This window comes from Lepisosteus oculatus, chromosome 16, assembly GCF_040954835.1.
Source record: "Lepisosteus oculatus isolate fLepOcu1 chromosome 16, fLepOcu1.hap2, whole genome shotgun sequence".
Classification (NCBI taxonomy): Eukaryota; Metazoa; Chordata; class Actinopteri; order Semionotiformes; family Lepisosteidae; genus Lepisosteus; species Lepisosteus oculatus.
In genome coordinates, this window is record NC_090711.1 from 18,228,721 (window position 1) to 18,254,604 (window position 25,884).

Consider the following 25,884-nt stretch of genomic DNA (forward strand, 5'->3'; position numbering starts at 1 on the left):
CCAGGTCCTGTCCGAGGCGGAATACCTAGCCCGGATAGTGGACCTGCTGAGCAGCTTCCAGAGAAAAAGGTGGAGGTTCCCATCGGCGGTCCTCTGGTGGGAGGCCTGTAAGAAGGCAATCGCCAGGGCCTCTGTGAGCTATTGCCGGGACAGGAGGTCTGTGGGCAGGGAGGCTCTAGTTGGTTTGCAAAAAGAGCTGGAAGCCTTGTACGCGGCCTTTAATGGGGGCGGGCCCTTTAACGCTGCAAGAGCCGCGGAGATCAGACTCGAGTTAAATGAGATCTGGTCTGCGCGAGCAAAAGATTTCTTGTTTAGGCTTAGGGGTGAAGTCATCGAGAAGGAGGAGAAGTGCTCGTCCCACCTCTTCAGTGCGGTCCGTGCACGCCAGGCAAGGACCTGCTTCGAGGCGCTACGCCGAGCTGATGGCTCGGTGACGAAGGATGGAGCGGAGATGGAGGAATGCGCCTCGGAGTTCTATAGGTCCTTGTTTGAGGAAAGATCAGTGGACACGGACCGGTGGGAGAGGTGGTTGACGGGACTAGAGGGGAGAACACATAGCGCCCTAGGTTTAGATGGGGATCTAACGGCCACTGAACTAAAGGAGGCAATGGCCGGACTGCGTAGGGGAACTGCCCCCGGGGTCGACGGCCTGCCCATAGACTTTTATGTCGCCTTTTGGAACTTTTTGCAACCAATGCTCATGGAGGTTTTTGGTGAGATACTACAGGTCGGGGAGATGGGGACATCAATGAGGGTGGGGGTGATGTCCCTAATCTTCAAAAAGGGCGATAAGACAGATCTGGAGAACTGGAGGCCGATTCAGTTGCTCTGTACAGATTATAAGATCCTGGCAAGAGTACTGAGTAGACGGCTGAGGAAGGTTATGCCAGATCTGGTCTGTAGAGATCAGACCTGTAGTGTGGAGGGCCGGAAAATAGAGTGGAATCTCCACCTTATCAGGGACACGGTAGCTTGGGTGGAAGAACGAGGACTAGAACTCATGCTGGTCAGCCTCGACCAGAGTAAGGCATTTGACAGGGTCCACCATGCCTTCCTCTGGGAGGTGCTGGCACGGCTGGGTGTGAGCCACGCTTTCATCAGGTGGGTTAAAATTCTGTACAACGGGGCAGTGTCTCGAGTCTGCATTAATGGGAGGTTGGGGGTAGGAGTGCCGGTCGGTCGAGGGGTGAGGCAGGGTTGCCCCCTGTCACCGCTCCTCTACGTCCTGTACTCCGAGCCCCTCCTCCATGCAATTCGTAAGGACCCCCTGATTGAGGGCGTGGTAGTCCCGGGCAGTGGAGGTGAGCAGGTTAAAATCGCGGCCTATGCCGACGATATCTCCCTGTTCCTCACTTCCGAAAGGAGTATGCACCATGTACTTGAGCTGATGGAGGATCTCTCAGCTGGCACTGGGTCCTGTTTAAACAGGGCCAAGTGTGCCATCAAGTATTTTGGTAAATGGAAGGACAGGAGAGATGAGGTCGCGGGACTTCCCCTGGAGCTGGGCCCAATAAAGGTCTTGGGCATCCGTTTTCATTCGGGCGATCCCGCTAGATTGAATTGGGAAGAGAAGCTGCGGAAGGTAAAGCAGAGGTTGGGCATGTGGCAGGACAGGGCACTTTCCCACTCCGGGAAGGTCCTAGTAATTAAGGTGGACATCCTGCCTCTGCTTCTGCATTTGGCCAGGGTGTTCCCTTTGCCCGCCTGCTTGAGGAGAGACCTGGTACGAGCTATCTTCCGGTTCATCTGGGGTGCGGGTTATGAGTACATCGCCCGGGTGCACATGTATAGACCAGTAGAGGAAGGGGGAAGAGCCATTCCAGATTTGCCGGCCAAACTGGACACCATTTTTGTGTCTGGCCTGTGTAAGATTCTGGCTGAAGACCCTGACCACCTATGCGTCGGCTTTGTCAAGCTGTGGCTTGCTGCTACGATGAGGCACCTAGTGGTCTGGTCTAATAGGACACCTAAGGCCGAAAGGCTGCCCCGGCATTATGGGTTTGCAGTGAAATGGTTAAGAAAGCATCCAGTAGCTAAGGAAGGGGCGGGTGTCCTTAGACCACAGGGCCTTATATCGGGCAGTAGTGGCAAAAACGGCTCCGGCCGTGGTAGGGGTCTCGGAGGAGGGCTGGCGGCAAATACAGCCTGCTGGTCTTGACAACAGGCTTAAAGACCTCAATTGGCTGACCGTCTGGAATCGGTTGCCTGTTCGGGAGGTACTGCATAGGCACAGCCTGTCGAGACAGAACCGGTGTCCCCGCCCAAACTGCTCTGAGGTCGAGACAGTTGTACATGTGTTCTGGGAGTGCACTTTCACGCAAGCGGTGTGGAGTCAGTGTGAATGGTTGTTGGCACGAGTGTCTGAGGATTTCATTTTAACTAGGCGAGCAGTAGTGAGGGGAATCCCGAGACCGCGGAAGTGGAATCGTGGGTTCCTCTTATGGTTAGTGATTAGCTTGGTAAAATGGTATGTGTGGGTTTCACGGAGAGAATGGGTGGAACATGGGAGAGGGGATTCGTGTGAAAGTCTGCTATGGAAGGTTCGGAATGATATCACGAGGCGGGTAAAATGGGACATCGCACGGTGGGGTTTTGAGGCGGCAAAAGACCGTTGGAAGGGGTTAATTTCTTTAAGATAACTCTGGGAGGGTATGGTTACATAAGGGGAAGTAAATATGTGTAAATTTTTGTATTTTGTATTTTTCTAATAAAAAAAAAAAAAAAAAATCTGTTCTTATCAGTTTAATATCTGATACGTCCCCCATCGGGGGACCACATATTAAACGGATTTTTGGAACAGGGAGCTGGATCAGGAGCTTGCTCCGTCCTCTCCACGCATCGGCCCGGTATTGCAGCGCCTCCGGGAGCGGTGCACCACCTTCTCTCAGCGGTGAAAAGACAGACGTAGCAAGCAAGCAAGCAAGCAAGCAAGCGAGGTGGACTGGAGCTCCTTCTTCTCGGGTCTCGTCTCTCGTCCATCTGTGTGTCTCTCTCTCTCTCCCCCTCCCCCTCCCCGTCTCGGTTCCCGTGCTCCCTCTGTGCACTTTCCCGCGTCTCGACTCTCTGGGCAAGCAGGCCGGCCCCCTTTTCGGCTCCCGTGCGTTTTCCCTCCAAAAAACTTAGTTTTTTCAGCCTTTTCCCAGGGAGGCAGGCGTGGCTTTGTGTGTGTGTGTGTGTGTGTGTGTGTGTGTGTGTGTGTGTGTGTGTGTGTGTGTGTGTGTCCGTCCTCGCAGGCGGGCCCCTTTCGACAGCCGGGCGGTTTCCCTCCAAAAAACTTAGTATATACACCTTTTCTTCCTTTTTTTCCGGCAGGCGGGCAGGCGCGCGTCTGTGTGTGTGTGTGTGTGTGTGTGTGTCCCCGTCCCTCCCGAGAGAGCGCTGCCCCTTGCCTCTGCCCGCAGGTGCCGACGGTCCGCTTTCGCTTGCAGCTCGCTCGGCACAGCTGCTGCTGGTGGGAGGGGCCTAAGCTAAGGAGGCCGGCCGGCTGGCGCCCCCCTGCGGCTGCGGTCGTTGTCGGGCCGTTGACAGGAGATCCAAGAGCAGGGCCCCCGCCCGGGACTGGCGGGCAGGCAGGCAAGAGAGGGGGAGAGCGGAGTCCGGGCGGCCGGCAGCCGCGTGCGGACCGGGCTCCCGAGGTGTCGGCCTGCGCCGCTGCGCGCCAGCCGGACGCCCGCGCGCCCGCCCAAGGCCGGCGTCGGGCATCGCTTCTCGGCCTTTTGGCCAAGATCAGAAGGCGCGTGGCCTGACCGCGGCTGGACGATTTCAAAAGAGACGAGAAGGGCGGCAGAGGAGAGACGGAGGAATACAGACGGAAGGATCCTACGAAGGCGCAGACGACCGGGAAGAAGGCATTGGACCAAGACCTGGGGGAACCGGATTCACGAGCCACCACTGGAATCGCTCTGGGTTGAGCCCAGGGGGTGAAGGTGGGGCTCCCAGATGACGGCGGCCGGTGAGTGGGATCCTTTTTTAGCGACCGTGAACCCTCTGTCCCGTGAGGGACAGATGAGGTGCACGGTGCGCTTTATCTTAAAGAAGAAAGAGGATGCGGGAGTATGGATGGTCAGGACACAGTTTGAGAGAAAGATTTTGTTCGATGTGTTGGACATTAAGAAGATCAATATTTTGGGAGTTCAGGATTTTCAGGTGAAGAATATCTATGATGTCACGTTGACTACGAACTACGAATGCCGAAGGGTGTGGGATAAGGCTAACGACTTGAAGGAAACTGACCCTCTTGCAAAATTTATTATTGAACCTCTGTTCGCCCGGGAGTTGAGACCAGTAACTGTGCATATGTATAACCCTCATGTGCCCGAGATAGATATAGCCATCTTCCTAAGAAGATACCTTGATATCCAAGGGGAGGGGAAGAAAATCTTGGATGAGGAAGATATATGGACTTTTAAGAGACGGTTTATGGCAAGGTTTCGGCCGTGTAAGACCTCCCCTGGGGGGGTGCTACACCCTCCGGCATCCTTTTATATCGGGCCAAATAAGGGGTATCTGAGTTACGCTGGGCAGCCTAAAACCTGTAGGAAGTGTGGCCAGGAAGGACATGTGGTAGCAGACTGCACGGAACAGCTTTGTAGGCGCTGCGGTCAGGTCGGGCACTCGGCAGTGTCCTGCCGTGAGGCCAGGGTGTGCAACCTGTGCGGTGAACAAGGCCACATGTATAGGGCTTGCCCGAAGAAAATTAAGACCTTTGCGTCCGTAGTTGCAGACAAGGGAGAGGAACAAGCCGGACCATCGGTGAGAACAAGGAGGAACGATGAAGAGGGCACTCACCTGAATGAAGATCTCGCCCTCCAGGAGGTTGACACTGATGCTCTGGCTCAGGTTTCGGACCCGGAGCCCCAGGCGTCCAGATCGGGTATGCAGGACCTCCTCGCTGGATTACCGGAGATGGGAGCGAATGAGGAACCAGGGGAGAAGGAACCCTCAGAATCTGGCTGGATGAAACCAAAAAGGAGGGGAAAAAAGTCAAAGAAGAGGGAGAGAACCGCCTCGGACGAGGACAACTCAGGGGTGGTAGAGAAGAAGTACAAAGAGATCGACATTCCGTCGGAGGAAGAGGCTGGCATGGAAGAGGAAGACTACTCTGATTCAGAGGTACAGTTTCAAAAGGAGGGAGACTATAATCCAGACGAGAGTCGGGAAATGGAGGAAGACCCCAGCATTGAGGGAGAGGCAGTGGGGAGTCCTGCGGAAGAGGAGGACAACGACTCTCCAAAAGACCCAGGCCCGGTAGATGAAGGGGAAGAGGAGGAGAGAGAACCCCCCCAACCCACATCTGAAGCAGGGGGGTCAGTAACCGCCCACGTTTCTGTCGCACGCCCCCAGGACGTAATGCCCGGGGACGTGGCGATTGGCTCTGATCTTCGTCTACAGCCTGAGAGATCCTCCGATTCGGACTCGGATGCCTCACTGCCCCTCAGCGGTGTAACGGCTCAGGAAGAATCTCCCCCGTCCTATTCCCCCGTTACATCTCTCAGTGACGCTATGTCGCCAAATGTAGACGGTTTGGAAGATGCCCTGCATGGCCTTTTGGGTTCACCGTATTGAAGGCTACTTTCATGAACGAGAGAGATGGGAACCTCCCCCCCTCCCGAGGCAGAGTGCATTCTCTGCTCCATTAACACCAGGGGTCTTAAAGATAAGATCAAACGTAACGGCGTCTTTGAATTCCTGGCTGACAGGCGTTTTTCTTTCTGCTTCCTACAAGAAGTCCACCTCGGATCAGAGAGAGACGTGTCCGATTTCAGGAAGGACTGGCGTACTGGGGACTCTTGGTGGAGTGTGGGGGGTGTGCATTCCTCGGGGGTGGGGATCCTTTGCAGGACTCCTAATTTCTCTCCAAGCGAGGTTGTCTCTGTAATTCCAGGGAGGCTGTTGGTAGTGGATGGTGTGTGGGAGTGTATGCGTGTGCGTGTGATTGGAGTGTATGCACCAGCGGATAGGCGCCTTCAGGGGGCCTTCCTGAGAGAGTTAGAGCCCCTCCTCTATACAAATAGAGTGGTACTGATGGGAGGAGATTTTAACATCGATCTCGGTGATGTGAGTGGTTCGGGAGTGAGTGGTCTGCGTGAGATTGTCCAACGTTTCAAACTGCATGACTGTTTTGGTGATTTTGGCCCGGCCTCCAAGGCTTATACCTGGAGTAACGGGCGAGGGATATTCCGAAGGCTAGATTATGTTTTCATCACCCTAAAAGGGGTGACTCGGGCCAGGCAGGTGGTTCCAGTATGGTTCTCTGACCACCTCTTACTGTCGGCAACTGTGACCTCTGATGGTTTCCGGACAAGACCACAGCACTGGAAGCTGAACACTCAGGTCCTGTCCGAGGAGAAATATCTTACTCGGATAGTTGACCTGCTGTGCGGCTTCCAGAGGAAACGGTGGAGGTTTCCTACGGCAGTCCTCTGGTGGGAGGCCTGTAAAAAGGCCATCGCCAAGGCCTCCGTGAGTTACTGTAGGCACAGGAGGTCTGTGGGTAAGGCGGCGCTAGCTAATTTACAAAAAGAGCTAGAAGGCCTATATGTGGCGTTTAATGAGGGTGGTTCCTTCGACGCAGCAAAAGCCACGGAAATCCGGCACGCTTTGAGCGAGACCTGGTCCTCGCGAGCTAGAGAGTTCCTGTTCAGGCTCAAGGGTGAGCTTTTGGAAAGCCATGAGAAGTGCTCGTCCCACTTCTTCGGCGCGGTCCGCGCGCGGCAGGCAAGGACCAGCTTCGAGGCGCTACGGAAGGTGGATGGCTCAGTAACACAGGATGGGCTTGAAATGGAGGAGTGCGCCTCGGAGTTTTACAGGTCCTTGTTTGCGGAAAAACCCGTGGACGCGGGCCGTTGGGAGAAGTGGTTGACGGGCATGGACGGGCGAACTGAGGTTCCTCTGGGCTTGGACGGGGATCTAACGGCCGCGGAGGTGAAGGAGGCCATGGCCGGCCTGCGTCGGGGAACCGCCCCCGGCGTCGACGGCCTGCCCATAGATTTCTATGTTGCCTTTTGGGACACGCTTCAGCCCATGCTCATGGAGGTCTTCCGGGAAATACTGCAAGTCGGGGAGATGGGAACAACAATGAAGGTAGGAGTCTTGTCTCTTATCTTCAAAAAGGGTGATAAGGCAGATCTGGAAAACTGGAGGCCGATCCAGTTACTCTGCACCGACTATAAGATCTTGGCAAGAGTACTGGGTAGGAGGCTGAGGAAGGTGATGCCAGATCTGGTTAGTAAGCACCAGACTTGCAGTGTAGAGGGCCGGAAAATAGCTTGGAATCTCCATCTCATTAGAGACACGGTTGCCTGGGTAGAAGATCGGAACCTAGAGCTCATGCTGGTCAGTCTCGACCAGAGTAAGGCCTTTGATAGGGTTCACCATGCCTTCCTCTGGGAGGTTCTGGCGCGGCTGGGCTTGAGCCATGCCTTCATCAGGTGGATCAAGACACTGTACAATGGTGTGGTATCACGGGTGTGCATCAACGGGAGGTTGGGAGCGGGAGTGCCGGTCGGTTGTGGGGTGAGGCAGGGTTGTCCCCTGTCTCCCCTCCTTTACGTCCTGTACACCGAGCCCCTCCTCCTAGCAATTCACAAGGATCCCCTGATTGAGGGCGTGGTGGTTCCAGGCAGTGGGGGTGAGCAGGTAAAAGTCGCGGCTTATGCTGACGACATCTCACTGTTCCTTACATCCGAAAGGAGTATGTACCGGGTACTTGAGTTGATGGAGGACCTCTCAGCAGGCACCGGGTCCTGTCTAAACAGGGACAAGTGTGCCATCAAGTACTTTGGCAAGTGGAAGGACAGGAGAGACGAGGTCACGGGCCTCCCCCTGGAGCCGGGTCCATTAAAGATCTTGGGCATCCGATTTCACTCGGGCGATTCCGCGAGATTGAATTGGGAGGACAAGCTTCGGCGGGTAAACCAGAGGTTGGGTATGTGGCAGGATAGGAGACTTTCCTATACAGGAAAGATCCTAGTAATCAAGGTGGACATCCTGCCATTGCTAGTGCATCTGGCCAGGGTGTTTCCCTTACCTGCCAGCATGAGGAGGGATCTCGTTAGAGCAGTCTTCCGGTTCATCTGGGGTGCGGGTTATGAGTACATCGCCCGAGTGCACATGTGTAGACCGGTAGAGGAAGGGGGGAGGGCCGTTCCAGATTTGCCGGCCAAACTGGATACCCTGTTTGTGTCCGGCCTGTGTATGATCCTCCATGAGGACCCTGACCACCTGTGCGTGTGCTACGTAAAGCTGTGGTTATCTGTCATGATGAGGCACCTTGTGGCTTGGTCCAATAGGACGCCTAAGGCCGAAAGGCTGCCCCCGCACTACAGGCACGCCGTAAAGTGGCTGAAGAAGTACCCTGCAGCCAGGGAGGGGCGGGCGTCCTTAGACCACAAGGCCTTATACAGGACAGTGGTCGCAAAGGCCGGCCCGGCAGTGGTCGGGGTTTCGGAAGAAGGCTGGCGGCAAATCCAGCCTGTTGGCCTTGACAACAGGTTAAAAGACCTCAATTGGCTGGCCAGATGGAATCGTATGCCGGTCCGGGAGACTTTGCACAGTCACGGTCTTTCGAGACAGAACCGGTGTCCCCGCCCGGATTGCGCGGAGATCGAAACAGTCATGCATGTTTTCTGGGGGTGTACTTTTTCACAGAAGGTATGGAAGAAGAGCGAATGGTTGTTGGAGAGAGTGAGTACGGATTTTAACTTGACTGCACAGATAGTAGTGAAAGGGGTTCCGGGACCACGTAAATGGAACTGTGGTTTCCTTTTGTGGCTCATTATCAGTCTTGTTAAATGGTTTTTGTGGATGTCACGTAAAGAATTAGTAGAGCACGGGAAGGGGGATTCACCGGACACAATAGTTTGGAAAATTCAGCACGACATTGGGAGAAGGGTTAAGTGGGATATCTCACGGTGGGGTTTTTCTGCAGCAAAGGAACGTTGGAAGGGTCTTTTTTCTTTAGGTTAATTTCTGTGTATTGTCGGGGGTTGTAGGTAACTGTGTCTGTATGTATTGGTTTGTATATTTTGTATTTTTGTAATAAAAAAAAAAAAAAAAAATCTGTTCTTATCAGTTTAATATCTGATACGTCCCCCATCGGGGGACCACATATTAAACGGATTTTTGGAACAGGGAGCTGGATCAGGAGCTTGCTCCGTCCTCTCCACGCATCGGCCCGGTATTGCAGCGCCTCCGGGAGCGGTGCACCACCTTCTCTCAGCGGTGAAAAGACAGACGTAGCTAGCTAGCGAGCGAGCAAGCGAGCGAAGCGGACTGGAGCTCCTTCTTCTCGGGTCTCGTCTCTCGTCCCTCGTCCATCTGTGTGTCTCTGTGTCCACCTCTCTCTCGCCCTCTCCGTTCCCGTGCTCCCTCTGTGCGCTTTCCCGCGTCTCGACTCTCTGGGCAAGCAGGCCGGCCCCCTTTTCGGCTGCCGTGCGTTTTCCCTCCAAAAAACTTAGGTTTTTCAGCCTTTTCCCAGGGAGGCAGGCGTGGCTTGCTTGCTTGCTTGCTTGCTTGCTTGCGTGTGTGTGTCCGTCCCCGTCCCTGCAGGCGGGCCCCTTTCGACAGCTGGGCGTTTTCCCTCCCAAAAACTTAGTATATCCACCTTTTCTTTCTTTTTTTTCGGCAGGCAGGCAGGCAGGCGCGTGCGTGCGCTCGCGTCCCAGTCCCTCCCTCCGGAGAGAGAGCTGCCCCTTGCCTCTGCCCGCAGGTGCTGGCGCTCGGCTTTCGCTTGCAGCCGGTTGGGCACAGCTGCTGCTGGTGGGAGGGGCCTAAGCTAAGGAGGCCGGGCGGCTGGCGCCCCCTGCGGCTGCGGTCGTTGTCGGGCCGTTGACAGAAGATCAAAGAGCAGGGCCCCCGCCCGGGACTGGCAGGAAGGCAGCCAGGCAGGCAAGAGAGAGGGGGAGCAGAGTCCCGCTTTGAGGCCTCGGGCTGCAGGGAGGCCGGCAGCTGCGCGGGTCCCGGGCTCCAGAGGAGTCGGCCTGCGCCACTGTGCGCCAGCGGAACGCCCGCGCGTCGCTCCGCGCCTTTGTGGGCATCGCTTCTCGGCCTTTTGGCTAAGATCAAGGTTCAAGTGGCTTGACCGCAGTTCCGAGGTCTTAGTCAGAGGGTCGGGAAGGCGGCGGAGGAGGCGACGGTGGAGGCGGCTGTTGGAGGCAGAGTCAACCGGAGGGGAGAGGACGGAGCGATGGAGGCGATTTGCGGAGTTGCGGCTTCGGCAGGCGGAGAGTGGTTGGGCAGAGAGGGACGGATGCGGAATTCCGTTCGTTTCGTATGGAAGGAGAGACCGGGAACCGAAAGGATGAAGAGAGAGGAGTTTTCGGACATTGTGCTGATCCAAGCTTTGGGCGTGGAGGTTCCGGATGTTTTTTGCTATCAAGATTTTCCTGGGAAAGGTATTTTTGATGTTTCTTTTATTTCGGAGAAAGTTTGTATGGAGAAATGGAATATTCTTCAAGCTCAGAAGGAGAACTTGCCGTTTGTTAATTTTGTTATAGAGCCATTGTTTGCCAGAGAACTAAGGCCTTTGACTGTGCATATGCATAATCCGTATGTGCCAGAGTCTGAGCTGGTATGTTTTTTGAGAAGATTTGTGGACATTCAAGGAAATGGTGTAAAGGTTATGGACTCTAGGAATTTCTGGACGGGGAAAAGGAGGTACATGGTGCGCTTAAGGACTATTGCATCTGAGAAAGGTGGGTATGTTCACCCACCAGCTTTCTTTATGATTGGTTCGAATGGAGGTCACCTGAATTACCCTGGGCAGCCTTTTGTATGTCGGAACTGTGCAGTGGAGGGTCACGTGGCAGCTGAATGCACTGTTATTTGTTGCAGAAGGTGTGGGGAAATAGGGCACAGGGCAGAGAAGTGTGCCAAGCCCTTGTAATTTGTGTGGTGAAGCCAGCCATGTGTATAAGAACTGTTTTCAAAGGTCTAGGAGCTATGCAGGTGTAGCCCGGGCTCGATCGACTGCTGGAGAGTCTTTTGCAAGGAGGACGGGAGCGGCTCCAGGAGAACAGAGGTCTGCGGAGAAGGAGTCTATGGTGGCGGCTGGAGGTGTGGCGGAGAAGGAAGGAGTTTTTGGAATTTCTCGGCCGGACGTTGGATCAGCGCCTAATGGGGTGGCACCAGGAGCTCAAGTGACTGAAGAAATGGAGGTGACAGTGCATGCTTCGAGGGCCACAGGCACTTCTGATATGCCAGGGGAAGAGGGATTAAAAAAGGTTATTGAGATGGTGAAGGGACTGGCAGAGGGTCCAGGAGGCCGGTCTTGGGCGGAGAGAACACCTGAGATTGAGGGGGATGGCGACGAGGGGCCTTCAGGGAGCCGGAAGTTATCGGTCCCCAATGTCCCTCAACAGAAAAGGATGGCGGCCAGTGACCCAGAGGAGACGGAGGATGAAGATGCAAGCCGGAATGTTTGGACTGGTCAAATGTTTGAAGGGGATGAGGGTAGTGATTGGTTAGCAGTACAAAGGGGGAATCGGGGCGTGGGTAAAGGGAAAGGGCGTGCAAAGAAAAAGATTGGGTTGGACCAGCAAGCAGTGGAGTGTACGAACTCCTTTGCAGGTTTACCGGTAGAGGAGTCAGCAGATGGAAGTGTATTAGAGGTGGTTGGGGAATCGTTAGAGGATGGGAATTTTGGGGAGAGTAGGGAAGTGGAGCAGACGGGAGGGGAGGAAGTGGTAGAGAGTTTGAAGGTTGACGAAAAGAAGGGGGAAACTGATTGTGAAATAAGTATTCAGGATGCAGAACTTGAGAAGGAGTGGAATCAGTGGTGGAAGGAAAGAGAGGGGCGTATCTACTCTACTTGGCCACAGGAAGGGAAGAGGAAGGGGTTTAAAGTGGAGAAATGTACAAATGTTAAGCTGTCAGGAGATTTTGGGCAGAGTATGTACAAAAAGCGAATGATGGCTGTGACTCGTCATGTGGAGACAAAATATAAGCAATTCCGATTTGAGTATGCAATTCAGGACAAGGAATTTATTGGGTTTCGTGTGCTGGGGAAACCGAAAACGGATTGCAATGGTCCTTTCCGTGAATTCTGTGATACAATGTTTGAAGATGAAAGTCTGAGTGACATATCGGAAGATTCGGAAATGGATGGTTTTGAGGAGGTGAATTGAGTCTGGGGATGTAGTATCGATTTGTATAAGGGGAGGGGATAAGTTAATGTGGGGTTTTGAGAAGAGTGATGGTTGATTTTGTTGTGTAATAGTTTTTTTTTTGGGGGATTTTGGATTTTCGAGTTTATGGGACTAGCGGAATTGAGTTTGGGGATGTATTAGCGATTTGCATAAGGGGAGGGGATAGGTTAATGTGGGGTTTGAGAAGAGTGATGGTTGATTTTGCTGTGTAATGTTTTTTTTTGGATTTTGGATCTTTGAATTTCTGTGATTTTGGAATTTCTTTTGCATTTTGATAATAATAAAAAAAAATCTGTTCTTATCAGTTTAATATCTGATACGTCCCCCATCGGGGGACCACATATTAAACGGATTTTTGGAACAGGGAGCTGGATCAGGAGCTTGCTCCGTCCTCTCCACGCATCGGCCCGGTATTGCAGCGCCTCCGGGAGCGGTGCACCACCTTCTCTCAGCGGTGAAAAGACAGACGTAGCTAGCTAGCTAGCGAGCGAGCAAGCGAGCGAAGCGGACTGGAGCTCCTTCTTCTCGGGTCTCGTCTCTCGTCCCTCGTCCATCTGTGTGTCTCTGTGTCCGCCTCTCTCTCGCCCTCTCCGTTCCCGTGCTCCCTCTGTGCGCTTTCCCGCGTCTCGACTCTCTGGGCAAGCAGGCCGGCCCCCTTTTCGGCTGCCGTGCGTTTTCCCTCCAAAAAACTTAGGTTTTTCAGCCTTTTCCCAGGGAGGCAGGCGTGGCTTGCTTGCTTGCTTGCTTGCTTGCTTGCTTGCTTGCATGCGTGCGTGCGTGCGTGCGTGCGTGCGTGTGTGTGTCCGTCCCCGTCCCTGCAGGCGGGCCCCTTTCGACAGCTGGGCGTTTTCCCTCCCAAAAACTTAGTATATCCACCTTTTCTTTCTTTTTTTTCGGCAGGCAGGCAGGCAGGCAGGCAGGCGCGTGCGTGCGCTCGCGTCCCAGTCCCTCCCTCCGGAGAGAGAGCTGCCCCTTGCCTCTGCCCGCAGGTGCTGGCGCTCGGCTTTCGCTTGCAGCCGGTTGGGCACAGCTGCTGCCGGTGGGAGGGGCCTAAGCTAAGGAGGCCGGGCGGCTGGCGCCCCCTGCGGCTGCGGTCGTTGTCGGGCCGTTGACAGAAGATCAAAGAGCAGGGCCCCCGCCCGGGACTGGCAGGAAGGCAGCCAGGCAGGCAAGAGAGAGGGGGAGCAGAGTCCCGCTTTGAGGCCTCGGGCTGCAGGGAGGCCGGCAGCTGCGCGGGTCCCGGGCTCCAGAGGAGTCGGCCTGCGCCACTGTGCGCCAGCGGAACGCCCGCGCGTCGCTCCGCGCCTTTGTGGGCATCGCTTCTCGGCCTTTTGGCTAAGATCAAGGTTCAAGTGGCCTGACCGCAGTTCCAAGATCTTAGTCCAGGGGGTCGGGAAGGCGAGGGGAGGATCGGACGGACCGGAAGGAATGGATTGCTGATGGTGGAACCTGGAAGACCGGAGCGGTGTGGACGAGGAGTTTGCTGAGGCGGTGGTCGGTGCTGGACGACGGCGTTTTGTTTGCCTGGAGGTTTCGGAAGGAGAGCTGAGGAGCATTGCTGGAGCGATGGCTGGGCATCCCTGGGCGAGGAAGGAGCGGAGGAAGAACTCCCTTTGTTTCTCGTTGAGGAGCCGCGATGGACCTGCTTTTTGGGACAGAGATAAGTTCAAGAATTTGGTTTTGATTCAATGTTTGGGTGTTGAGTTGGCAGACGTATTTTGTCTCCAGGATTATTGTGCTCGGGGAGTGTTTGAACTAACTCTTGCAACAGAAGCCTTGTGTTTTGAAGTATGGAGAAAAGTTCAGGAGAGGAAAAATGAAGATCCTGTTAAGTCTTTTCGTGTTGAGCCAATGTTTGCTGGAGAGCTTACAGTAATGATGGTGCATGTTTTCGACTCATTTGTTCCGGAGGAGGATATTGTGTCTTTTTTGCAGCAGTTTGTGGATCTGCAAGGAGCAGGGAGGAGGCACTTGGATCCTGATGGCGTGTGGAACGGGAAGCGGACGTATCTGATGAGACTGCGACTGGGGAACACGGCGGAGGAGGGGGTGATACATCCCCCTGCTTTCTTCGAGATCGGGACTCACAGGGGTTACCTGGTGTATTCTGGGCAGCCCCTCGCTTGCATGTTATGTGGAGAACGTGGACATTTTGCTGCACAGTGTGAGCCAGTGATTTGTAAACGGTGTGGGAAGTTGGGTCATGTGGCCAGGAATTGTGATCAGGAGAAAAAGTGTTATCTGTGTGATGAGCCTGGACATGGTCATCGGTATTGTATGAAAAATGTGAAGAAGAGAGTTGATACAAATGATGTGGGTAGGAATGTGGGGGGTGTTGGGAAAGAAGAGAGTGAAGTGGAAGGAGGAATTTCTGTTTCTGAAGATGTGGTAGTGCGTAGGGAGGGTTTTGTAAATGGGTATCGTTGGGTGGAGGGTGATGTTAGGGATTTAGAACCAGATTTGACTGTAGATTTGAAGGAGGAAGAGAATGTATGTGTGGAAGAGAGGTTGACCGGGATTGATAGCAGAACGAATGTGGCGGAGAATGCGGTAAGTGATGTGTCGAGTGCTGATAAGGGTTCGAGTAAACCTAAGTATCGTTGGGTGGAAGGTGATGTTAGGGACCTAGAACCAGATTGGACTGTAGATTTGAAGGAAGGAGGGAATGTGAAGGGGGAAGTAAGGGTGGGGCAGACGGTTAGGAAAAAAGGGAAAAAGAAGGGGAAGAGATGAAGGAGAATCAAGTTAATAGTCTTTCAGAGATCAGGGTTGCATTTGCATAAGGGGTGGGATTATGGGAAGGGCAAAGTGGGTTGTGGGGTTTTTGGTGGGGTGTTTAGAAATTGTTGAATTGAAATGAACTGTGACTTTGTTTTTGCTGTGTATTGTTTTTGTTATTAATTGAATGGGATTTGTATTAGTATAACAAGAAATTGTTTTGTTTCTTATATGAATTTTGGATTGTTTGAATTTTTGTATGTGTTTGACTTGTTTGAAAGGTGGGTTTATGTAATTGGTGGTTTGGGAGGGGACTAGTTTGTGACGGGTGGTGCTGGGAGTTAATTCAAGGATTGTAGAAAATGAATGAATTGTAAATTTGGGAAAGGGGTTTTTTGGTTTAATTTGCATAATGGGTGGGATTATGGTAATAATTGAGGTTCTGAGCTATGTAATGGGGATGTACAGATTTTGCTGTGTATTGATTTTGCTGTGTAATTATTTGTTGAGAATTGAGTGGGAAGGGTTGTTAGTATTTAGAAGTTTTTGTTAGTCGACTATTGAATGGATTTTTCTGTTTAACAGGATTATGGGTTGAGATGACTTTGGTTGTTATTGTGACTATTGTGTATTTGGGATTGTGTTTTGTTCTTTGGAGTTTTTGGAATTTCTTTTGTAATTTTGCAAAAAAAAAAAAAAAAAAATCTGTTCTTATCAGTTTAATATCTGATACGTCCCCCATCGGGGGACCACATATTAAACGGATTTTTGGAACAGGGAGCTGGATCAGGAGCTTGCTCCGTCCTCTCCACGCATCGGCCCGGTATTGCAGCGCCTCCGGGAGCGGTGCACCACCTTCTCTCAGCGGTGAAAAGACAGACGTAGCTAGCTAGCGAGCGAGCAAGCGAGCGAAGCGGACTGGAGCTCCTTCTTCTCGGGTCTCGTCTCTCGTCCCTCGTCCATCTGTGTGTCTCTGTGTCCGCCTCTCTCTCGCCCTCTCCGTTCCCGTGCTCCCTCTGTGCGCTTTCCCGCGTCTCGACTCTCTGGGCAAGCAGGCCGGCCCCCTTTTCGGCTGCCGTGCGTTTTCCCTCCAAAAAACTTAGGTTTTTCAGCCTTTTCCCAGGGAGGCAGGCGTGGCTTGCTTGCTTGCTTGCTTGCTTGCTTGCTTGCTTGCGTGCGTGCGTGCGTGCGTGCGTGCGTGCGTGCGTGCGTGCGTGCGTGCGTGTGTCCGTCCCCGTCCCTGCAGGCGGGCCCCTTTCGACAGCTGGGCGTTTTCCCTCCCAAAAACTTAGTATATCCACCTTTTCTTTCTTTTTTTTCGGCAGGCAGGCAGGCAGGCAGGCAGGCGCGTGCGTGCGCTCGCGTCCCAGTCCCTCCCTCCGGAGAGAGAGCTGCCCCTTGCCTCTGCCCGCAGGTGCTGGCGCTCGGCTTTCGCTTGCAGCCGGTTGGGCACAGCTGCTGCCGGTGGGAGGGGCCTAAGCTAAGGAGGCCGGGCGGCTGGCGCCCCCTGCGGCTGCGGTCGTTGTCGGGCCGTTGACAGAAGATCAAAGAGCAGGGCCCCCGCCCGGGACTGGCAGGAAGGCAGCCAGGCAGGCAAGAGAGAGGGGGAGCAGAGTCCCGCTTTGAGGCCTCGGGCTGCAGGGAGGCCGGCAGCTGCGCGGGTCCCGGGCTCCAGAGGAGTCGGCCTGCGCCACTGTGCGCCAGCGGAACGCCCGCGCGTCGCTCCGCGCCTTTGTGGGCATCGCTTCTCGGCCTTTTGGCTAAGATCAAGTGTGTGGCTTGTCCGCAGCTTGGTCTTGGCTGGGGGGAGAGAGAGACAGGGATCGCGCTTCAGGGACTTTCCTGGAAGTTTTTTTTTCTCAGAGGCGGAGGTTTCCGGCCTTTTTTTTCTACGATGGAAGGAGCAGCGAGGACACGAGAGGGGAGAGCGAGGCATACCGTGCGTTTTGTGCAACGGGTTGGAGACGAGAGGACGGAGCTGGTCTCAAGGGATGCTTTTGAAGAGGAGGTGCTGTTTAAAGCCTTGAGTTTGGAGCCTGAAGACATCTTCTGCTTGCAGGACTTTCCTGGTAAGAGGATCTTTGATCTTTCTTTGTATACCGAGGACTTAGCAATGAAGATATGGAACACTGTCAGTTTGAGGAAGGATGCTAAGCCATTTGTGGATTACATAATAGAACCTCTCTTTGCCCGGGAACTGAGAACCTTAACGGTTACAATGTTTAACCCGTATGTCCCAGAGGAAGATATTGTTTATTTCCTGAAGAGGTTTGTTGACATACAGGGGTTTGGGGCTAAAATGATGGATAGAAAGAGAGTGTGGAATGGGAAGAATCGATACAGAGTGAGGCTCCGCTTCGATGCGAATTCCCCGGATGGTCTTTTGCACCCCCCAGCAACCTTTTCGATTGGCTCGAACAATGGCTATTTATATTATTATGGACAGCCTTCAGTGTGCAGGCGCTGCAGGAAGCCCGACCATCACGCTGCTGATTGTAGGGAAAAGGTGTGCAGGAAATGTGGAGGAGTGGGGCATTGGATGGCTGATTGCAAAGAGGAGGTGAGGTGTAATCTGTGTGAAGGGGAGGGGCACACATTTAAAGACTGCGATAAAAGGAAGAAGAACTATGCAGAGGTTGTGCGGGGTGCCGTTGGGACGCGGTCAGCCTCAAGTGCTACGGAGGGCAGGCAGGAGGATGCAATGGATGGAGATGTGGTCAACATGGATATATCTGTGAGTGATGAGGCTGATAAAGAGCAGGCTCAGGCAGAAGGGGACCAGGAGAATATACTGGGTGTAAGTCCTTCTGCGGATTATCAGGAGGTTGGGACTTCAAGAGATATGCCGGGATTGGAGTTGATGAAGAAGGCAGTGGATGCAATAAGTTGGGCGGACAGAGCGGAGGGAGGTGAGGAGGACAGAATGGAGAACGCTGGGGGGGGAGAGATTCATCTGAAGTGTAAAGTCAAGAGGAAGCATCCGGAGTCGGAGGAAGACCTGGGTAAGAAGATAGGAAGAAGTGAGGAAGTTCCCGAGATGTGGCAGGAGTCGTCTGAGCAAAGTGAAGACAGTGTAACCCCGATGCCTACCTTGGAAGAGGGGGGAGAGGGGACAGCCTGCGTGTCAGAATCGCCTCTGTCATCGTCAAATGTGTCCCTGCAGATGTTAACACAAGACAGCGACTTACCTGGTGAGGTGGCGGAGAAGGAGAAAGAAGTGTGGTTTGAAGCGCTTTTACCTCCAATCTTCAGGAGGTATTGCAGATGGGACGCTAAAGCAGCGACTATTGAATGGCCTGAGTTCTTCGACGAATCTGTATTTGGGAAAATGGGTATTAATTTAAGACCGGAAGTGAGGTCGGGTGAAATAACCACATTTCAGGTTTATGCAGAAGATACTGTCGAGCTGCGAGTAAAGAGGTACCAATTAGAAGATTTAATGAAGGAATGGGCGAGTGAGGTAGAGGCAGCTGAGGCTAGTTTTGAAAAGAAAAAAAGTAGTAGGCAGGGTGCAAAGCTTATGTTGAATGTTCATAAGGAGTTTATAAGTGCATGTAGGTGGTCAAATGGGAATATAGTATACCCTGCGGAAGCGAGGGGTGTTAAGAAAATGTTAAAAGAGTACAAGAATGTAAAAGTAGAGGTGGAGAGATCTAAAGAAAAGGTGGGGGCTTTATGGATAAGTGGGCCGAGTGAAGAAGAGAATAAGATGGTGTTTGTACGGTTCACGTTTCTTGCAAGAAAATGGGTGAATGATGGTTATTGTTAAACCAATTTATTTATGATGAAGATTTTAACACTTAATGTAAGGGGTTTGAGGGATAGAATTAAAAGAACAGCAGTTTTTGATTATTTGAAGTCTTTGGAATTCACTGTTTGTTTTTTGCAAGAAGTGCATTTAAAAGATAGCAGGGATGTGGAGTCTTTTACAGGTGAATGGGTAAAAGGAACGTCCAGATGGAGCGTGGGAGGAGTACATTCAACGGGCATCGGGATCTTGTTTGGGTCCCACGACTTTGTAGTGGAAAGAAGTGAAGTGGGCGTGGCCGGTAGGCTAATGAGCGTGGATGTTGTGGTGAGTGGAGTGAATTTCCGGTTTGTGTGTGTGTATGCTCCTGCAGTGGCGGCACAGCGCTCTGCTTTTTTTGTGAATTTGGCTCCTTTTTGTTTAACAAATAGGAAAGTTGTCATGGGAGGGGATTTTAATATTGATTTGAAAGATAAGGACAGCCCGGACGTAAGGTGTATGCACAAACTGTTAGGACAATATGGTTTGATAGACTGTGTTGTAAGAGTTCCTAAGGGGAAACCTGTCCCTACATGGAGGAATGCAATGGGTTTAGCCAAAAGGTTAGACTATATTTTTGCATCCAGAGACTTGGGGATAGGGAGTGTGTTAACATCTCCCTTCTGGCACTCTGATCATGACATTTTGATGGTTGAGATTGCTGGTACTGGTATTAAGTTTGGAAAAGGGTTCTGGAAACTTAACACTGAGGTCCTAGAGGATGCTGAGTATAGGGAGTTGATAAGGAAGAAGATGACAATGTGGAAAAGAACAAGGTGTAGGCATGTTCCCATTTTAAAGTGGTGGGAATCAGTTAAAAGGTGGATTCAGAAAGAAACAAGGGAATATTGCATGAGGAGACAGAAAGAGGAAAGGAAGGAAGGGAGAGGAAGGGAGAGTATTGCAAGAAAGATTGAATTGTTTATATGAAGTATGGGGTCAAATACAACCCAAGGAATTGAGCCACGAATTGATGGATCTGAACTGGCTCATAGCCTGGAAACGGCTCCCAGTGCGTGACGTTTTATATAGGCACAAGTTGACCTTGCAGAAGGAATGTCCTAGAGCGTTATGTAAGCAACAGGAGACAATAAACCATGTATTTTGGGAATGTGGGTATGCAAGAAGGATGTGGGGAATGTGTAATGGAGTGTTTGAGAAATTGGTACCGAGATTTGTAATTACTCTGCAAATGATATTGTATGGAATAAAGAAGGGTACTTATTCATGTGGGGTTGGTTTAATGTTATGGATATTAATAAGTATGGTGAAACTGGAGTTATGGAGAGCACGGAATAAGTTGGCCAAAAATGGAGTACATACAAGTGAGGTGGGTTTGTATAACAGTTTCTTGTACAGAATTAGAAATGAGTTAACATTGGATGTAAGGAAAAGGGGATACCATGCTGCAAAAGAAAGATGGAAAGGTTTGTTTGTTTACTATAAGGATTGATTTGAGAGTTATAATTGCAGGAGGGGTGGGATTATGAGGGAATGATGGAAATGTATAATGATGAGTTGTGATATTGATTTGCTATATATTGGGTTCGTATTTTGTTTGGGGTTGTGTTATAAGGTTGACTGTTTATGGGTTATGTATTTTGGTTGTCTGTAATTTGTGAATTGTTTATGTTTATATTTGAAAGTTTGCTTTTTGTAATAATAAAAAAAAAAAAAAAAAATCTGTTCTTATCAGTTTAATATCTGATACGTCCCCCATTGGGGGACCACATATTAAACGGATTTTTGGAACAGGGAGCTGGATCAGGAGCTTGCTCCGTCCTCTCCACGCATCGGCCCGGTATTGCAGCGCCTCCGGGAGCGGTGCACCACCTTCTCTCAGCGGTGAAAAGACAGACGTAGCAAGCAAGCAAGCAAGCAAGCGAGGTGGACTGGAGCTCCTTCTTCTCGGGTCTCGTCTCTCGTCCATCTGTGTGTCTCTCTCTCCCCCTCCCCGTCTCCGTTCCCGTGCTCCCTCTGTGCACTTTCCCGCGTCTCGACTCTCTGGGCAAGCAGGCCGGCCCCCTTTTCGGCTCCCGTGCGTTTTCCCTCCAAAAAACTTAGTTTTTTCAGCCTTTTCCCAGGGAGGCAGGCGTGGCTTTTGTGTGTGTGTGTGTCCCCGTCCTCGCAGGCGGGCCCCTTTCGACAGCCGGGCGGTTTCCCTCCAAAAAACTTAGTATATACACCTTTTCTTCCTTTTTTTCCGGCAGGCGGGCAGGCGCGCGCGTCTGTGTGTGTGTGTGTCCCCGTCCCTCCCGAGAGAGCGCTGCCCCTTGCCTCTGCCCGCAGGTGCCGACGGTCCGCTTTCGCTTGCAGCTCGCTCGGCACAGCTGCTGCTGGTGGGAGGGGCCTAAGCTAAGGAGGCCGGCCGGCTGGCGCCCCCCTGCGGCTGCGGTCGTTGTCGGGCCGTTGACAGGAGATCCAAGAGCAGGGCCCCCGCCCGGGACTGGCGGGCAGGCAGGCGAGCAAGCAGGCAGGCAAGAGAGGGGGAGAGCGGAGTCCGGGCGGCCGGCAGCCGCGTGCGGACCGGGCTCCCGAGGCGTCGGCCTGCGCCGCTGCGCGCCAGCCGGACGCCCGCGCGCCCGCCCAAGGCCGGCGTCGGGCATCGCTTCTCGGCCTTTTGACTAAGGTCAGAGGTTGAGGGAGAGAAGGGATCGAGAGGACAACATTTTCCACGAGGACACGCTTTTGGATTGCATCGTTTTGGACCCCGGACTGGATTTTGGATTGCGTTTTGGATTTTGGACTTTTGGATTTGTTTTTTTCACTTGGGTTTTTGTTGGTGCGTAGGCTGCTTGGCAGCCGAAGGGCTGCCTTTTCGTCATGGCTGCGGATCCCGGGGAGGCGAGGAAGGCCGGGATGAACCCCAGCATCAAGTGGACCATCCGCTTCCATTGGAGGGCGGAGACGGAGCCTCAGGGGAGAGAGCCTTTTGAAGACGAGGTACTGTTCGGGATCCTGGGTTTTAAGGCATGTGAAATCTTATGTCTACAAGGGAACCGGGCGCAGAAGTTTATGGATGTAACCTTCAGGACCGCCGCACTCCACAAGAGGGCAGCGGAGAGATATGCACAGGCGAAGGCGGAAGGGAAACTGCGTGAGTATGAGTGCGGGGGCCTGCTCGGCGATGGCAAAAGGTGGGTGGTTCTCCACATGTTTGATCCCTTTGTGACGAGCCAGGATGTGACGACCTTCCTCCGTCGGTATGTGGAAGTGCGGACCCCCCCGGGTGCCGTCAGCGATACCCGCACGGTTTGGACTGGGAAGAGGAAATATCAGGTCGAACTTCGGAGGGACGAAAGGTCACTGGACGGCTTCAGCCACCCCCCGGGCACCTTGCCATTGGAGGAGGTAGGGGGTACCTTTACTATTGGGACCAACCGGAGTTTTGTAGGAAATGCCGAGGTTTGGTCACCGTGAGGGGACGTGCACTGCCGGAGAGTGCGGGAAGTGTCATGGTACGGGCCACTCCACACGGGACTGCCCGGTAAAGGAGTGCTCCCTGTGTGGGAACACGGGACATCTGTTCCGGCAGTGTACCCAGAGGGGCAGGGATCTGGAGAGGGAAATCCGTGAATGGGTACAACGGCCAGAGGGGGCCGAGGAGGGGGAAGAGCAACCGGAGGACGGCAAGGTCAACAAAGAAGGGGGGAAGCAGCGGGAGAGGAGGCAGGCGGAGGAGGGGAGGCAGGAAGAAGGACAAGGAGGGCACGTGGGAGAAGAAGAGGCACGACCAGGAACTTCACGGGAGGCGAGGAACACCTGGGCAGATGTGGTGAAGGGGACCCGAACCCCAGCGGTGGAGGAAACACCTGCAACGCCGGGGCGGATGGGAGAGGAGGTGGGGGCAACAACTCTCACCCCCCTGACGCCGAATAAGCAAAAGCGCTTACGGGCTGGGAGAAGGAAGAAGGAGATTAAGGAAAAGAAGAAGAGGACGGACGAAGGAGGAGAAGAAGGAGAGAACCAAGAGGAGATGGTAGTTTCGGGGAAGATGGAGGAAGAAATGCCTCAGTCAACTTCGAGCGATTCTGAGCTCGAAGACACCGAGGGCTCGCTGCCCCCTGGGCAGGGGTCCGGACCAGCACCCTGCCACAACTACTCGGTGGCGCAGGACATGACGGACGACGGCAGCCCGATAGTTGACTGCCAGCCCGGCATGCTTACCCCCGAACAAGCATACCCATACAGCCCCCTGGGGCCTCTTCCCTTCATGGAGACCTCGGACAGCGAAACCTCGGTAAGTACAGCAGGGGCAGCGAGCTCACCTGAGCTCAGCCAGGGAGAGGCAATGGAGAGTGACAAACCCCTCTTGGACCCACCATGACCCTTGTGGTGGCGACAGCCAATGTGAGGGGTTTGAGGAAGATGGACAAGAGGACGGCAGTATTTTCATACCTAGCGCAGAAGAACTTGGATTTGTGTTTCCTGCAGGAAGTTCATCTCAAGGACCTCGACGACGCGAGGACCCTGCAGAAGGCGTGGAGGAAGGGTCCTTCGTGGTGGAGCGTCGGAGGGGTGAACTCCTCTGGGGTAGGCATCTTGTGCGGTTCGCCAGGTCTCGACGCTCAGACGGTCAGTTCAGTGATCCCTGGACGTCTGCTGGTGGTAGATGGAACCTGGAAGGGAATACGTTTGAGAATCATCAATGTGTACGCCCCAGCAGACCGACGCCAGCAGGGCCCCTTTCTGAAGGAGTTAGAAGCCCTGCTGTATACGAACAGGGAACTGATCGTCGGGGGTGACTTCAACATCGACCTGGCGGACACGCACGGTGAAGGAGTTCGCCTACTGAGGTCCTTGATGGCGGACTTTAACCTGCGGGACGAGTTTGTTGATGTCGCACACCACACGTGGGACAACGGAAGAGGGATCTTCCGACGACTGGATTACATCTTCTCTACTGCAAAGTGGAAGACCCTAAGCAGGCAGGTAAACCCCACCTGGTTCTCGGACCACCAACTGTTGACAATCTCTTTCGGTGTTAAGGACCCCGGTTTCCAGGCTAGTTACTGGAAACTGAATAAACAAGTACTATTAGAGGCGAGATACCGAAGGAGAGTGGAGGCGGCGCTGAGAGACTTTGCGAAGAGGAGGGAGTCTTTCAGCTCCGCGGTGCACTGGTGGGAGTACTGCAAGCAAACCATCGCGGCGATCACTAGGAAGTATTGTAGGATCCGACGCAGCTTGGAGGAACGCCAGTGCACCCAATTGCAGGAGGAACTCGACGACCTGTACGGTCGTCTGAACCAGGGGGGCGTCTTCAATGGCGAACGAGTCACCTACATCAGGAACCTGCTTAGGGACGTGTGGCTGCAGCGAGCAAAAGACTTCCTCTTCAGGTTGCGGGGAGTCTGGAGGGAAGAGGAAGAACGTTGCTCACCCCAGTTCTTCGGCGCCGTACGGAGACAGCAAGAGCGAAGTCGCTTTGAGAGTATTCGGCGTGAGGACGGGACTGCAGCTACAGGCATACCCGGGATGCTGAGGTGCGCCACAGGGTTTTATGAAGCTTTGTTTCAAGAAAAGGAGATTGACTCCAGCATCAGGGATAGGCTCCTGGAGGGTGTGGAGAAAGCGGTGGAGGAACCTGCCGCTCTGACCGGTCCAGTGTCAGGGGCAGAACTCAAGAATGCAATGCTTGGCCTGAAGAAGGGCACTGTCCCTGGCATTGACGGGTTACCGATAGAGTTTTTCCGCACCTTTTGGGACCAACTGGAGCCATTCCTGGTGCAAGTCTTCAATGAGGCCCTGGACAGAGATGGACTGGGCTCGACGATGAAGACCGGAGTTGTCTCCTTGATCTTCAAGGGGGGAGACAAAGCGGACCTGGGCAATTGGAGGCCGATCCAGCTCCTGTGCACTGATTATAAGATCTTGGCCAGGGTGCTGGGCGGCCGTCTGAGGACGGTAATGTCTGAGCTGGTCAAGGCGGACCAGACATGTGGCGTGGCAGGCCGGAAGATGAGTTGGAATCTTCAGTTGACCAGGGATGTCATCGCCTGGGTGGAGGACAGAGGCCTGCCGCTCATGCTGGTAAGCCTGGATCAAGGGAAGGCGTTCGACCGGGTCCATCACAAGACCCTGTGGGCACTCCTGCAGAGGAAGGGTCTACCCGACAGGTTCGTTGGGTGGATCAAGACCTTGTATGACGGCGCAGAATCCCGGGTATGCGTCAACGGAGCAGTAGGGAGGAGTATACCGGTAAAGTGTGGTGTGCGACAGGGCTGTCCTCTTTCGCCCCTGCTGTACGTGGTCTATTTAGAGCTCCTCCTGGACCAGCTGAGGAGAGACTCCGGTGTAGAAGGCATCAGAGTGCCAGGTGGTGGGGGGCAGGAAGCGAAGATCGCCGCCTATGCCGATGACATCACGCTTTTCCTGGGCTCAGACAGAAGCTTGGGGAGAGCGTTGGCCATAGTAGACGAATTCTCCAGAGGCACTGGCGCCCAGCTGAATCATGCCAAAAGCCTAGTGAAGATGTTTGGAACCTGGTCATACGAACCAGAGGTTGCCGGTGGTCTAACGACGACGACGGGCCCGGTGAAGATCCTGGGGGTCCTTTTTCACAGTGAGGACCCCTCAAGCCTGAACTGGGAGACCAGGTTCCGGAAGATCCATCAGAAGCTAGGCCTTTGGCAGAAGAGGTCATTGACTTGGATCGGGAAGGCGCTAGTGCTGAAAGTGGAGATCCTGCCCCTGCTGCTCCACCTGGCGGTAGTGTACCCCCTACCTGCGAGGAAGAGGAAAGACCTTGTAAGAGCCGTATTTTCCTTCATCTGGGGGCACTCATACGAGCGCATTCGCCGGCAGGACATGTACAGGCCCATCACGGACGGTGGCAGAGGGATTCCGGATCTCCCAGCGAAGCTGGATTGTGTCTACATCGCCAGCTTGTGCGTTACTTTGCACGATAACCCGCCCCACCTGTGCAGCCGGTTTGTAAGCCTCTGTTTTGCAGCGAGCATGCGACACCTAGCCGCCTGGACGAATACGACCCCGAAGGCAGAGCGACTCCCGCCGCACTACCGCCATGCAGTGCGGTGGCTGCGGACACACCCAGAGGTACGGGACGGTACTACTACATTGAACCATCGCCTGTTATATAAGACAGTTATGACATCGGAGAAGCCGGCGATCCTGGGTGTGTCCAGCGAGACCTGGCAGCAGGCCCAACCGAAGGGCTTGGATAATCGGATGAAGGACCTGAACTGGCTCTGTATATGGGGTCGAATGGCG

General features: G+C 53.6%; 5 non-coding genes across 5 annotated transcripts; all 5 read left to right on the plus strand.

Annotated features, from left to right (window-relative positions):
- Nucleotides 1-2,687: 2,687 nt before the first annotated feature.
- Nucleotides 2,688-2,880, plus strand: LOC138223408 (U2 spliceosomal RNA). The gene has a single exon (XR_011181849.1). It is a non-coding gene; the product is annotated as a U2 spliceosomal RNA (small nuclear RNA).
- A 6,139-nt stretch (nt 2,881-9,019) lies between these two features.
- Nucleotides 9,020-9,212, plus strand: LOC138223397 (U2 spliceosomal RNA). The gene has a single exon (XR_011181841.1). It is a non-coding gene; the product is annotated as a U2 spliceosomal RNA (small nuclear RNA).
- Nucleotides 9,213-12,403: 3,191 nt separating this feature from the next.
- LOC138223374 (U2 spliceosomal RNA) lies at nt 12,404-12,590 on the plus strand. The gene has a single exon (XR_011181822.1). It is a non-coding gene; the product is annotated as a U2 spliceosomal RNA (small nuclear RNA).
- Nucleotides 12,591-15,530: 2,940 nt separating this feature from the next.
- LOC138223379 (U2 spliceosomal RNA) lies at nt 15,531-15,721 on the plus strand. The gene has a single exon (XR_011181826.1). It is a non-coding gene; the product is annotated as a U2 spliceosomal RNA (small nuclear RNA).
- Nucleotides 15,722-20,297: 4,576 nt separating this feature from the next.
- Nucleotides 20,298-20,486, plus strand: LOC138223385 (U2 spliceosomal RNA). Its single transcript, XR_011181830.1, has one exon. It is a non-coding gene; the product is annotated as a U2 spliceosomal RNA (small nuclear RNA).
- The last annotated feature ends 5,398 nt before the right edge of the window (nt 20,487-25,884 follow it).